The 12,840-nt window shown below is 39.7% G+C and overlaps 1 pseudogene; it reads left to right on the forward strand.

The window, feature by feature from the left end:
- The first annotated feature begins 394 nt into the window (after window positions 1–394).
- LOC105508101 lies at window positions 395–5,705 on the forward strand (annotated as a pseudogene).
- Window positions 5,706–12,840: the final 7,135 nt, after the last annotated feature.

Consider the following 12,840-nt stretch of genomic DNA (forward strand, 5'->3'; position numbering starts at 1 on the left):
TGAGCTTGCTAGGCAGAGGAAAACTTCTTTTCTTTTTAACCCTTGCCTCGCCTGTTACTTTTCTTGCAGTGAATGAATGCATATTTATTTTTAAATTTCAGCTTCAGTTTCTCTCCTTTGATGCCTTTTCTAAAAGAAGTTTAACAGAAGGTATCACTATTACTTAATTCCGCATGAAGAGACAAGTTTTCTTCTTTAGACAAAGGTTGATATTTATGCAGAGCTATTAGCTGAGTGGTAGTTTGCCTAGCTACTATTGCCTTTATGGTTGATTGAATGCTTTTAACAAAGAGAGGTAAGAGACAATGGAGTGTTAGGCAACTTCTTAGTATGGCCAGAACTACTCTTATTAAAGTTTTGAACCTTCTGAAAAATGAAAACCAGTGCTCAGGTGGGCGGGTGGCAACGGCGGGACCCGCGGAGCCGCTTTGTGTGCATCCTGATGATGGGCGGCGGTGCAACCACCTGACAGAGGCTGGGGCACTAGATGCACCTTCTGCCCGCATGAGGAGGAGAGGCTGATAGAGGACTGTGAACCAAAAGTTGTGCCCCAGGATGGACTTCACCGCACAGCCCAAGCCTGCCACAGCCCTCTGTGGCATCGTGAGTGCCGACGGGGAGATCGCTTACCCTCTGGGGGTAAAAGAGATCACCGACAAGATCACCACCGAAGAGATGATCAAACACCTGAAGATGGTAGTGAAAACCTTTATGGATATGGCTCAGGACTCAGAAGATGAAAAACAGCAGTGTCTCCCCACTAGCCTTGTATCTTGCATCTGAATTCTCCCTCAGGAACACCAGTAAAGATGTGTGTCTCCTTGTAGCATGTTGTTAGGCTGATATCATGCCCCAGAAGGTACATATACTTCCCATGATAAACTTAAGGACATATTTTTGTTTATTACCAGACAATTAAAAGGTTTGGAGGATACAAAGAGTCCACAGTTTAATAGGTACTTTTATTTATTAGAGAATTTAGCTTGGGTTAAATCATGTAACATCCGCTTTGAATTGGAAGATTGCAATGAAATTTTTATTCAGCTTTTTAGGACTCTCTTCTCAGTGATCAACGATAGCCACAATAAGAAGGTACAAATGCACTTGCTAGATCTGATGAGTTATATCATCATGGAAGGAGACAGAGTTACTCAAGAGTTATTGGGCTCCATTCTTATTAACCTCATTCCTGCACATAAGAACTTAAATAGTCCTTTGACCTTGCAAAAGTGCTATTGGAAAGAACAGTCCAGACTATTGAGGCATGCATTGCCAATTTTTTCAATCAAGTCCTGGTGCTGGGAAGATCATCAGTAAGTGATTTGTCAGAATATGTATTTGATCTGATTCAGGAACTTTTTGCTATAGATCCTCATTTATTATTTCCATCATGCCACAGCTTGAATTCAAACTAAAGAGCAATGATGGAGAAGAGTGATTAGCTGTTGTTCGACTTCTAGCTAAATTGTTTGGCTCCAAAGATTCTGATTTGGCAACACAAAATTGTTCTCTTTGGCAATGTTTTCTTGTACGATTTAATGACATTCATGTTCCTGTGAGATTAGAAAATGTGAAATTTGCCAGTCATTGTTTAATGAATCACCCAGATTTAGTGAAGGATCTCACAGAGTATTTAAAGGTTAGATCACATGATCCAGAAGAAGCTATTCATCATGATGTCATTGTTACTTTAATAACAGCTGCCAAGAGAGACCTGGCTTTAGTAAACGATCAGCTGCTTGGCTTTGTAAGGGAAAGAACACTGGATAAACGGTGGCAAGTAAGAAAAGAAGCTATGACGGGTCTGGCTCAGCTTTATAAGAAATACTGTCTTCATGGTGAAGCAGGAAAGGAAACTGCAGATAAAGTCAGCTGGATAAAGGACAAACCTTTGCATATTTATTATCAGAACAGCACTGATGACACACTGTTGGTAGAGAAAATCTTTGCTCAGTATCTTGTCCCCCACAACCTGGAAACAGAAAAGAGAATGAAACTTATATTCTAGTTTGGATCCAAATGCTGTAAAAGCTCTCAATGAGATGTGGAAGTGTCAGAACATGCTTTGGAGTCATGTACGTGAGCTGTTGGATTTGCATAAGCAGCCTGCATCAGAGGCTAACTGTTCTGCCATGTTTGGAAAACTAATGACCATAGCAAAGAATTTGCCTGACCCCGGGAAAGCACAAGATTTTGTGAAGAAATTTAAACAGGTTCTCGGTGATGATGAGAAACTTCGGTCTCAATTGGAGTTATTAATCAGCCCAACCTGTTCTTGCAAACAAGCAGATATTTGTGTGAGAGAAATAGCCTGGAAACTTGCAAATCCTAAGCAACTAACAAATCCTTTTCTAGAGAAGGTCAAATTTCTGTTGGAGAGAATTGTACCTGTGCACATTGATTCAGAAGCCATGAATGCATTAGTGAAATTGATGAATAAGTGAATAGAGGGGACAGCAGATGATGAAGAGGAGGGTGGAAGTCCAGATACAGCTATCGGTTCAGGACTTGCACTTCTTAAGGTTCTATCTTTCACATATCCTACCTCGTTCCACTCTGCAGAGACATATGAGTCCTTGTTACAGTGCATAAGAATGGAGGATCACAAAGTAGCAGAAGCTGCTGTACAAATTTTTAGAAATACAGGTCACAAAATAGAAACAGACCTTCCCTAGATACGGTCAACCTTAATTCCCATTTTACATCAAAAAGCGAAGAGTGGGGCTGGCGCAGTTGCTCACGCCTGTAATCCCAGCACTTTGGAAGGCTGAAGTGGGTGGATCGCGAGGTCAGGAGATTGAGACCATCCTGGCTAACACGGTGAAACCTGTCTCTACTGAAAAATACAAAAAATTAGCCAGGCATGGTTGGCGGGCACCTGTAGTCCCAGCTACTCGGGAGACTGAGGCAGGGAATGGCGTGAACCCGGGAGCTAGAGCTTGCGGTGAGCCGAGATCGCGTCACTGCACTCCAGCCTAGGTGACAGAGCAAGCCTCTGTCTCAAAAAAAAAAAAAGCAAAGAGGGGTACTCCACACCAAGCAAAACAGACTGTGCACTGTATACATGCCATATTCACAAATAAAGAAGTCCAGCTTGCACAGATTTTTGAGCCACTCAGTAGGAGTCTGAATGCTGATGTGCCAGAACAACTTATAACTCCATTAGTTTCATTGGACCACATTTCTATGTTAGCAGCAAATCAGTTTGCTTCCCCAGTGAAATCTGTAGTAGCAAATTTTATTGTTAAAGATCAGCTAATGAATGACAGGTCACTAGGTGAAAATAATGGAAAACTGTGGTCTCCAGATGTCAAGAGGTTTCCCCTGAAGTACTAGCAAAGGTATAGGCAATTGAACTTCTGGTAAGGTGGCTGTTGGGTATGAAAAACAACCAGTCTAAATCTACCAATTCAACCCTTCGATTATCAGCGATGTTGGTTAGTGAGGGTGTCCTGACAGAGCAAAAGAGGATCGGTAAATCAGATATGTCTCGCTTGCAATTAGCTGCTGGTAGTGCCATAATGAAGCTTGCTCAGGAATCTTGTTACCATGAAATTATTACCCCAGAACAGTTTCAGCTCTGTGCACTTGTTACTAATGATGAGTGTTACCAAGTAAGGCAGATATTTGCTCAGAAACTGCATAAAGCACTTGTGAAGTTACTGCTTCCATTGGAGCATATATCCCATATATGGCGATATTTGCCTTGTGTGCCAAAGATCCTGTGAAGGAGAGAAGAGCACACACACGACTGTGTTTACCGAAAAATATCAGTATACGCAGGGAATACATTAAACAGAACCCTGTGGCCACTGAGAAATTATTATCACTGTTGCCTGAATATGTAATTCCATACATGATTCACCTGCTGGCCCATGATCCAGATTTTACAAGATCACAAGATGCTGATCAGCTTCATGATATCAAAGAGTGCCTATGGTTCATGCTTGAAGTTTTAATGACAAAGAATGGAAACAATAGCCCTGCCTTTATGAAGAAGATGGCAGAGAACATCAAGTTACCCAGAGATGCCCAGTCTCCAGATAAATCCCAGACAAATGAAAAACTGTATACAGTATGTGATGTGGCTCTCTGTGCTATAAATAGTAAAAGTGCTTTGTGCAGTGCAGATTCACCAAAGGACCCAGTCCTCCCGATGAAATTTTTTACACAACCTGAAAAGGACTTCTGTAACGATAAGAGTTCTATTTCAGAAGAGACAAGAGTACTTCTGTTAACAGGAAAGCCAAAGCCTACTGAAGTGCTAGGTGCAGTAAACAAGCCTTTATCAGCAACGAGAAGGAAACCCTGTGTTAGAAGCACTGATACTGAGACTGGAAGCAATGTTAATGGAAATTCAGAGCTGAACCCTTGAACCGAAAATCGATCACGGGAACAGAGTTCAGAGGCAGCAGAAACTAGAGTTAGTGAAAATGAAGAGAACTCTGTGAAGATTACTTCAGACACACCTGTAACGAATATTGACCCAGTAAAGAATAAGGAAATTAGTTCTGATCAGGCTACCCAGGCTACCCACTCTTACATCAGCAGTGACAAAGGAAAGAAAAGAACAGTAACAGCAGCTTGTGCAGAGAATATCCAACAAAAAACAGATGAGAAAGTAGATGAATTTGGACCGCCTGCCCCTTCCACACCCAGGAGAGGACGTTGACCCAAGTCTGAATCTCAGGGCAATGCAACCCAAAATAATGATCTAAATAAACCTATTAACAAGGGAAGGAAGAGAGCTGCAGTGGGTCAGGAGAGCCCTGGGGGTTTGGAAGCAGGTAATGCCAAAACACCCAAACTGCAAGATGTAGCCAAAAAGGCAGCACCAGCAGAAAGACAAATTGACTTACAAAGGTAAAAACGCATTTTCAAAGGGAGAAAATGAAGACCAAACAGAAGCAGGCTCCAGTTTCTGCAAAAACTTGGATTCACAAATGTCCCTGAACAGAAAATGAAGCTCACTTCAGAACACACACTCTCTGCCTTGAAAACTACAGAAACTGTTACTTCTTTTTTCACAGACCACGCATCCTCTGATGGAAATGTACAGTGGGAAATGTACTCTTGAGAGAGAGGCTAAAAGCAACTCTGTTCTCCCCCTTCCCTTAGACTTTTCTTATGAAAAGTCAATAATTAAGCAAATTGCTTAACACTTGGTTCCAGTTCCTGCCTATCTGGAGTTTAAATGCATAATACACCATAATTTCCACGCTGCAGTTTTTATTTTGAAGAAAGTAACAAGATGTCTTTACACTGACACTGAAAATTCATCCATTTTAGAGCCAGGAATTTACATGTTACAAAGGAAAAAATAGAAGTCTACTGAATTAATTTTTTAAAAGAAAAGAGATCAGATTAAATATTTCTTTGTTTTTCCCTTTGGAAACTTTTATATATAATTCTTTCTGCCTGCCTACTTTTCTGCAAAAATGAGATGTACAGATTTCGGTTCCCTGCTATGAAAAGTGATGTAGTGGCAATTTTATAAATGTTGCTTTCTGATTTTTATCAGAGTGAGAAAATAATTAAAATTATTATTGATTTGCAAGTAGTAAACAGTTCATATTTTGATTTCCCCTCATTTTAGTTTAATATAATTTGCAATAAATGTATATACTGTTGTTTGTTTCATAAAGCATATCACCTTAAAATGGTTTTCACTCCTGTGATTATGTTGGAATATTTGGAATGTTAAAAGGAGTGAAGACTATCCAGCATTGGTTTTATAATATTTGTCACCAGATTTTTATTAATATAAAAAAAAGTCAAATTTTTAAAAATAGTTGGAATTTGGCAGCTTTGTAAGGAAAGTTGGAGGTGTTTTAGGATTGTTATCAATTTTCAGCATTGTGCTATTGGGAAATAAGTGTTTTGCTTTTGTCTGATGGTCTGGGCTCATTTTTACATTTATTTTAGAAAACTGTTGCACCAATGTATTATGTTTCTTGGCATTGTTCAGCATATGTAATGTGTGCAATTTTTGTGTACACATAGTCATATTTAAGTTTTTTGATTAAAATAAATGCTTCTAGATGTCATGGCAGTCTTTTTAATCTTTTTATCATATGCTTTCTGGTGAATTTTTTCATGTTAAAGAGCTAAAGTCATAACATGATTACAGTCAACTCTCCTGTCTCTGTATAAAATGGTGACTATAACTCAGTTTTTAAATTTTGTGGCAATCATAAACTTAGAACACAATAATGAAGGCGTGTAAGACCTGATTCTGGAGGAACTTGAAATTTGTCTTTTCTCATGTCCAGAATTCTGTCCTGCCCCAATGCCCACTATAGGGTCATCTGCAAAGCTCTAGCAGAGTGTGCTCACTCTATTCTCCATTCCTAGCATGGGTTAGAGGAAACAAATAACACTTGTGTTGTAACTTGGTCTTGATAGCCTGTAGTGTATGTGGGATGTAAAACAAACAATAAAGTGTATCAAAGGTAGATGATTCTGTTAGAGTGAAGTTTGAGAGTAAATGTCGTTTATATTTCTCATAGATAATCAAGAGGTGGCTGTGTATTGATTGACTGAAAGGTGGGTAATTATTTTAAATATGAATATACACACACATTTAGGTATCAGAAGATGCTTAGGGAACAATGGATACCAATGATAGAAAACGATACCTTTACAGGGGCAGAAAAAGCCCTACTCTTCCTTATTGCCTCTTCAGAACCCTTTAGAAAGTATAAAATACTGCCTCCAACTTGCTGAAAAAGAGTATCTGTGCATAAGCATCAGAGAAGTCCCTCAAGCAGTCAATAGGTGTGTTGTATTTAGAAAGTTTAAAGTTCTCTTAGCATCAAACAACTTGATTCCTAAGGTTTCCAATGTGTCACCAACAAAAAGTGCATTGATAGGGACCTTTGTCTCTTCCTCCCTTTGATTAACTGCCCAGCATCATGGTTTACTAGATTACCAAGTGTTACATCATATTAAACAAAATGTAGCAGAACCATCTGCATCAATATATTCCTGTTTAGATTTTTGCAGGAGAGTAGTTACGTAAAAGGATCTGGTCCTTGTATGATATAAATGGCCCACCCCAATTTTGTAACATGATGCAAGTGTCTGGCACTAAGGGAAGCAAGAGTAGGATTGTAGAAAGGTCAAGCTGATGGAGAGGGACTTGTTAACGGGAATTTTTTTAGTTTTCCTTTTTGAAGGCAAACATAAAAATCCCTTAGGAATTTGGTATTCATATTTCAGAGAACTACAACACAAAAGTGCAGACTTATATTTGAGAATTAATGTCAACCCTATGTGTCTAGTTTGAAGCTTCTTGTATTTGCCTAAAACTACAAGCCAGAATTTTCTCCTTTGATAAAAAGTGTGTAAATGTAAATGTACATTTACAAAAATGTAAAGCAGTTTTGCATATTCTTGTGCTGCACATGGGCTGAATTAAAAAAAAAAACACACAAAAAAACTTGAAGCAGAACCCTGTAATTTGTGTAAATGACAAGTGTAAAATCCTACCACAAAATGCTAAAAATACGCACTGTTTTGAATAAAACCAAGGAATGCAGCATTAAAAAAATAAATAAATAAAAGAAAAAACAAAAATGAAAACCACCTTCTAAAAAGAGAATCTGGAGACCACCCTTTCCAAGTTTGAATGGGAACATGGGCTAATTTTCTCATTCTTGCAGTTATTTTTCTAATTGCCTTTCTATTGTCATTGATTTCCAGGCAGCAATTAGTTAGACTGAACTTTCTACATATTCTTTTTTCCTGGGCTAGGAGGTAGTCTAAAGCTAATCTATTCTGATAGATAGCATTCCTCATTTTTCTGGCTTGCTGGGCCAGTAAATCTAATGCATTTGCTGTTTCATTAGTGATGATTTTAAGTACTACCTGCAACTTTAGGATGGGGTTAAGCATGCAAATAGGTGTGCAGTATCTCCATGACTTATCTTGTGCCCAGGTAGCTGGCTTATAGTATTGAATTATTCTTTCAGGGGGCTAATTTGTGTATTTTCAATCTCTTATTTTTATATCTTTCTTTACATCTAAATCTTTATTGCTTCTTTTTCTAACTTCATCATAGATGGGATATCCTGAAGTTTCTCCTTGTTGCAGTGGGAGTAGGAAGAAAGACGGTCTAATTGTTCTAAGCACAAGAAAGACGGTCTAATTGTTCTAAGCACATATTTGGTGGGCAATTGTCGGTAGGCCTGTGGTCCGCAGATCCAGTAGAGACCAGAGGATGCTTGCCAGGTATTTGGAGCTTTAAGCTGATACCAGGTGGGGTTTAGAGAAGAGAAATGGGAAAACGGATTTGGATGAGGTGATTTGGAGTCATCTCTGCCTTGCCACAAAGTTTATTGTTTTTTTAGTGTTTCATTGTAACATTGCTGTCTCAAGCAAGTTAGTTCTCTTACTAGGTCTGTAAAAACTTTTCCCTAGTAAGCAACATAGTATCTCTTGATAACAGACGTTTTTTAGGAGCCAGACACTTGAATTTAGGTAGCTTCTGGGAAAGAGTCAGTCAGCGTAAAATTACATTGTGGCATTAACTCTTTTGCTTCCTAAGGCTGTAGGTCTCTTATGTTAGTTCCTCTACAAACATAACATGAGGAAATTGCCTAGGCTGCTGGCAATGTTTTCAGACAGCTGAGCAAACAGGTTTTCAGCTAAAGGAGGAGGCTCTGGTAAATTCTGGTCTACATGCTTATAGAATGACTTAAAGACTTGGAATTGTTGCTGGGCTGGACCAGTCCAGGTTCCTCTTTGGATAACATGCAGGTAGGTTGCTGGGTGTGTGTGTATGTAGACATGTATGGGGTAACCTGCAGTCTACATGAGTAAGCCTGCCTTTAGAATGGTGAAATTTACAGGATTACAGGTTTTTGTTTTATAATTTGGTTTTACCAGTATTTTGGTAAGCATAATTGACTTAGGGTGCCACGATATGCAATACCGACAATCTTTCTCTGGGGTCTCAGGGGAACAAGGTAGAGTTACTCTTGGCATGCATACATATTTGTAGTCATTTCTATAGTATCTTTTTAAAGGTAGGTGACTACAGACGGGTGAGTCTTGGTGTGCTGCCTGACAAGCATCAAAATATAGAGAAATAGGCCTTCGGTAAAAAGGAGGGACCTTGGTTTGGTTTAAGAGGGGACCTTCTTTTGACCTTGCACAACTTTCGAACCATTTACCAGGTAAAACCTTGGGGTCATAACAGACATAAGGCTCGTTATTTCCTGGGTCACAAATTGAGTAGGTGCTCTGATTATAAGTACAAGTTCTTAAGCACGTCCTTGTACACTCATAATACAGGTGGTGGTACAATAAAGTTCTAGTTATACTGTTCCTTGACTAAGTAGTATGTGTACAGTGGGGACACCCTTCTATAGGTGCTTTTTCTAGCATGGTTAAGGGTAGGTAACAACAGCAAAACAATGTACAGCATATTCATACCCAGCGAGGACAGAAAAGGTCCTTGCCTGGGGGAGGAGGTTAAGCACAATGACAGAACAATAATAAAACAGTTAGTATTGCAAGGAAAACTACTAGTATTAAGATTTTTAACCACATTAACTTGCTTGATGAGACTTTAAGCTTTGGCCATGTGTAGACTAGTCAGCTTCCAGAGTGTGACTAGGGCAGGGCTTGTTGTCTCTTCAAGCTTCAGCCGTGCATAGACTGGTCAGCTTCCAGAGTGACCAGAGCAGGGTTGTAGTCCTCAGCAGCAACTGGGTCTTGCCACAGGATCAGCCGGGTCAAATGGCCTGGATCTTGCTGGCTGGTTCACTTGGCTAGAGCTGCCAGTTTCAGCTGACTGTGGTGGATCCAAGGCACAACACCTGCAACTTTAACAACAGTGGGAGTGGACAAGATTATAGTATGGGGCCCATCCCACATGGGTCCTAGAGAAGTTGGGTTCTACTTTTTAACTTAACCAGAGTCTCTAGGTTTAAAGGGGTGTCAGGCTTTCATGTACTGAACTACGAAGACTTTACATGGCTATTTCTAAAGCCTGCATTTGTTTTCTTAAGGTTAATTCCTCTAGTTCCTGGAGATCACCTTTAATTTGACTTATGACTTGGGGGTGGCTGACGAAACAAAATCTTGTGGGGTGAATACCCAATTTGTCTGGTGGTGGTGCACCGGACTCAGAGGAGGACCATAGGCAAGACTTGATCTCATCTCAGATGAGTTTCTTGGCAATATTTCTTCAGTAGCTGCTTGAGTGTTGGGTTCACACATTCCACTTTTCTTGAACTTTGTGGTCAATAGACTGTGTGTAACTTCTATTTTATTTTATTTTTTATTTTTATTTTTTTTTTATTTTTATTATACTTTAAGTTCTAGGGTACATGTGCATAACGTGCAGGTTTGTTACATATGTATACTTGTGCCATGTTGGTGTGCTGCACCCATCAACTCGTCAGCACCCATCAATTCATCATTTATATCAGGTACTTCTATTTTATTTTTAACGGTCTTGTTAAATCTTGCACTATATTAGCTACAAATGCCAGCCTACTGTCTGACTTTAAAGTTAGAGGCAGTCCAAACCTGGGGATAATGTCGCTTCTTCTGTCCTGGTAGGGAAAGCCTCAATCCATCCTGAAAAGTTGCAAATAAACGCTAGCATATACTGAGAGCCTCTGGCACAGGGCATTTCAGTAAAGTCTATAAGCAAGTTTTCACAAGGCATGGCTCCTTCTCCTGTTCAGTTTCCCAGAGGAGGGGTTCTTTTTCTCCTTCTTTGTAACTTCATATAATGGCTTAGCCATCAGGGAGAAATTTGGAATCCAGATATGGCAGAATCTTGCTGCCTTCAACTTTTAATGTGACTGTGGGCTCCTGGAGGCTTAATGAGAAGGAGCCTGGTCTGTGTTAGTCTTTATATCTTTCAGCCTTTGCTAGCTTGATTAGATCAGTATCTGGTTCTTCTAGGGTATGGCAGCTTTTAGCTAGTGACTTCTTTATACCACGGCGTTTACCACTCTCTTTATTACCTTCTGGACATTCTTCTTTTTGTGTTTTTTTTTTTTTTCCTTTTTGCATTGTGCACATTGATTTTTTTTTTTTTCTTTTTGCATTGTGCACGTTGATCTGTTTTTAGCTTTGTCTGGCTCTCGAATCTTTGCTTAACTTGACTTCTTTTACGTCTGTATCTATATCTTCTTACATTGCTAGTCTCTCTTTTTATGAGGGCTGCTGCTAACAGATTGGTTTTCTTTTTTTTTTTAAGATTTCAATCTGCTTCTTTTATCTTTCTTGAGTTCTCTTGCTCTTACGGTCGGCAGGGCCGGGCGATGGCACTGCAGTCTGTCTCTCCTGTTTCTTTCTGATTTCTTTTTTTAACTTTTTTCTTTATTTTCTCACACTTACACTCTTGGGCTGGGTAGGATCTGCACAGCTGTAGTCCACTCCTAGGTTGTCACTGGTCCAGAAGCTTGGCAGATGCCTCCCGCAAATTGTAAGAATTATGCCTTTCTATCTCCTTTGCTTTTCTCCTGGCACTGGTCCCTGTCCCTTTCTTTTTCCAGATAGAGCCAGGCTGGGGAGAGGGACTTAACCTTTGGTGTGTCTAGCTGCCTGGTTCTGCACTTGTTGCTTTTGTTCTTTCTTGTTTTGCTTCCTGGTCACAATTAACCTACACTTTGGTGGCCACTTTTATAAGCTGGGTGGCATTCATGCCTGCAGCTTCTGCTTGATGTCACCCTGGGCTTGCCCTATAAATGCTGTGTTCATCATGCACTGATTTTCAGCAGCCTCGGGGTCAAATGGGATGTAAAGCCAGAATGCTTTACAGAGTCTGAAAAAGTAGATACTGTGTCAGAATCAAAATAGACTGATCAGACCCATTGGTGATATATGATAACCAAGCAGAAAGTAGATTTAGCAAGTGGTTAGTACTAGTGGTCATAAAACCTGCATTGAAGGGGATTCATATAATATTCCAAAATATTATATAACCAACTGTCCCAAATATAAGAATTAACTGAAAGGGTGATCTTCTGGTAGATAAAAATCTTTAGAAGACCTTTAGATGACCCTATTTACTGAACTATAAGTGAGGTTCTGATATGGCCTCTAAAGTTTCCAATATTTGTTTCAGACCAGATCCAGTATATTACAATGATGTCATCTTACAGAGCAGAGTGGGTCAGTGGTTATATGAACAGGGAATTGTCGTTCACAACCAGTTGGGTTGTGCTCAAATTAACTTCTTTAGGCAAGTTATTTGACTTTTCTGTATCTCAGTTTCCTTATCTATAAAATAAACATAGTAGTTTCCATTTCATATGGTTACTGTGAGGATTAAATGAGTGAATACATATGAAGTACTTACAATAATGTTTTGCACATAGGATGTGTTAACTATTGTGATTTCTGGGAAAGACCCAGACATTCTACTGAAAACACTGAAATCCTGAAATCTGTATAACTGTGTATATTTACAGCTTTATTGAGAAGACTCATGAAGCTTTATTTTAAAAAGTGCACCATTTGAATTACTCACAACTCAAAAAAACTAAGCAAATGGCCAGGTGCAGTGGCTCACGCCTGTAATCTCAGCACTTCAGGAGGCTGAGGTGGGCGGATCATGAGGTCAGGAGTTCCAGACCAGCCTGACCAACGTGGTGAAACCCTGTCTTTACTAAAAATACAAAATTAGCCAGGTGTGGTGGTGTGCACCTGTAATCCCAGCTACTCAGGAGGCTGAGACATGAGAATCACTTGAACCCGGGAGATGAGGGTTGCAGTGAGCTGAGATCGCACCACCGCACTCCAGCCTGGGCTACAAAGCAAGACTCTGTCTCAAAAAAAAAAAAAAAAAAGCTTCTGTCTAATGACCATGCCTTG

The sequence above is a fragment of the Colobus angolensis genome, unplaced genomic scaffold, assembly GCF_000951035.1.
Source record: "Colobus angolensis palliatus isolate OR3802 unplaced genomic scaffold, Cang.pa_1.0 Scaffold158, whole genome shotgun sequence".
NCBI lineage: Eukaryota > Metazoa > Chordata > Mammalia > Primates > Cercopithecidae > Colobus > Colobus angolensis.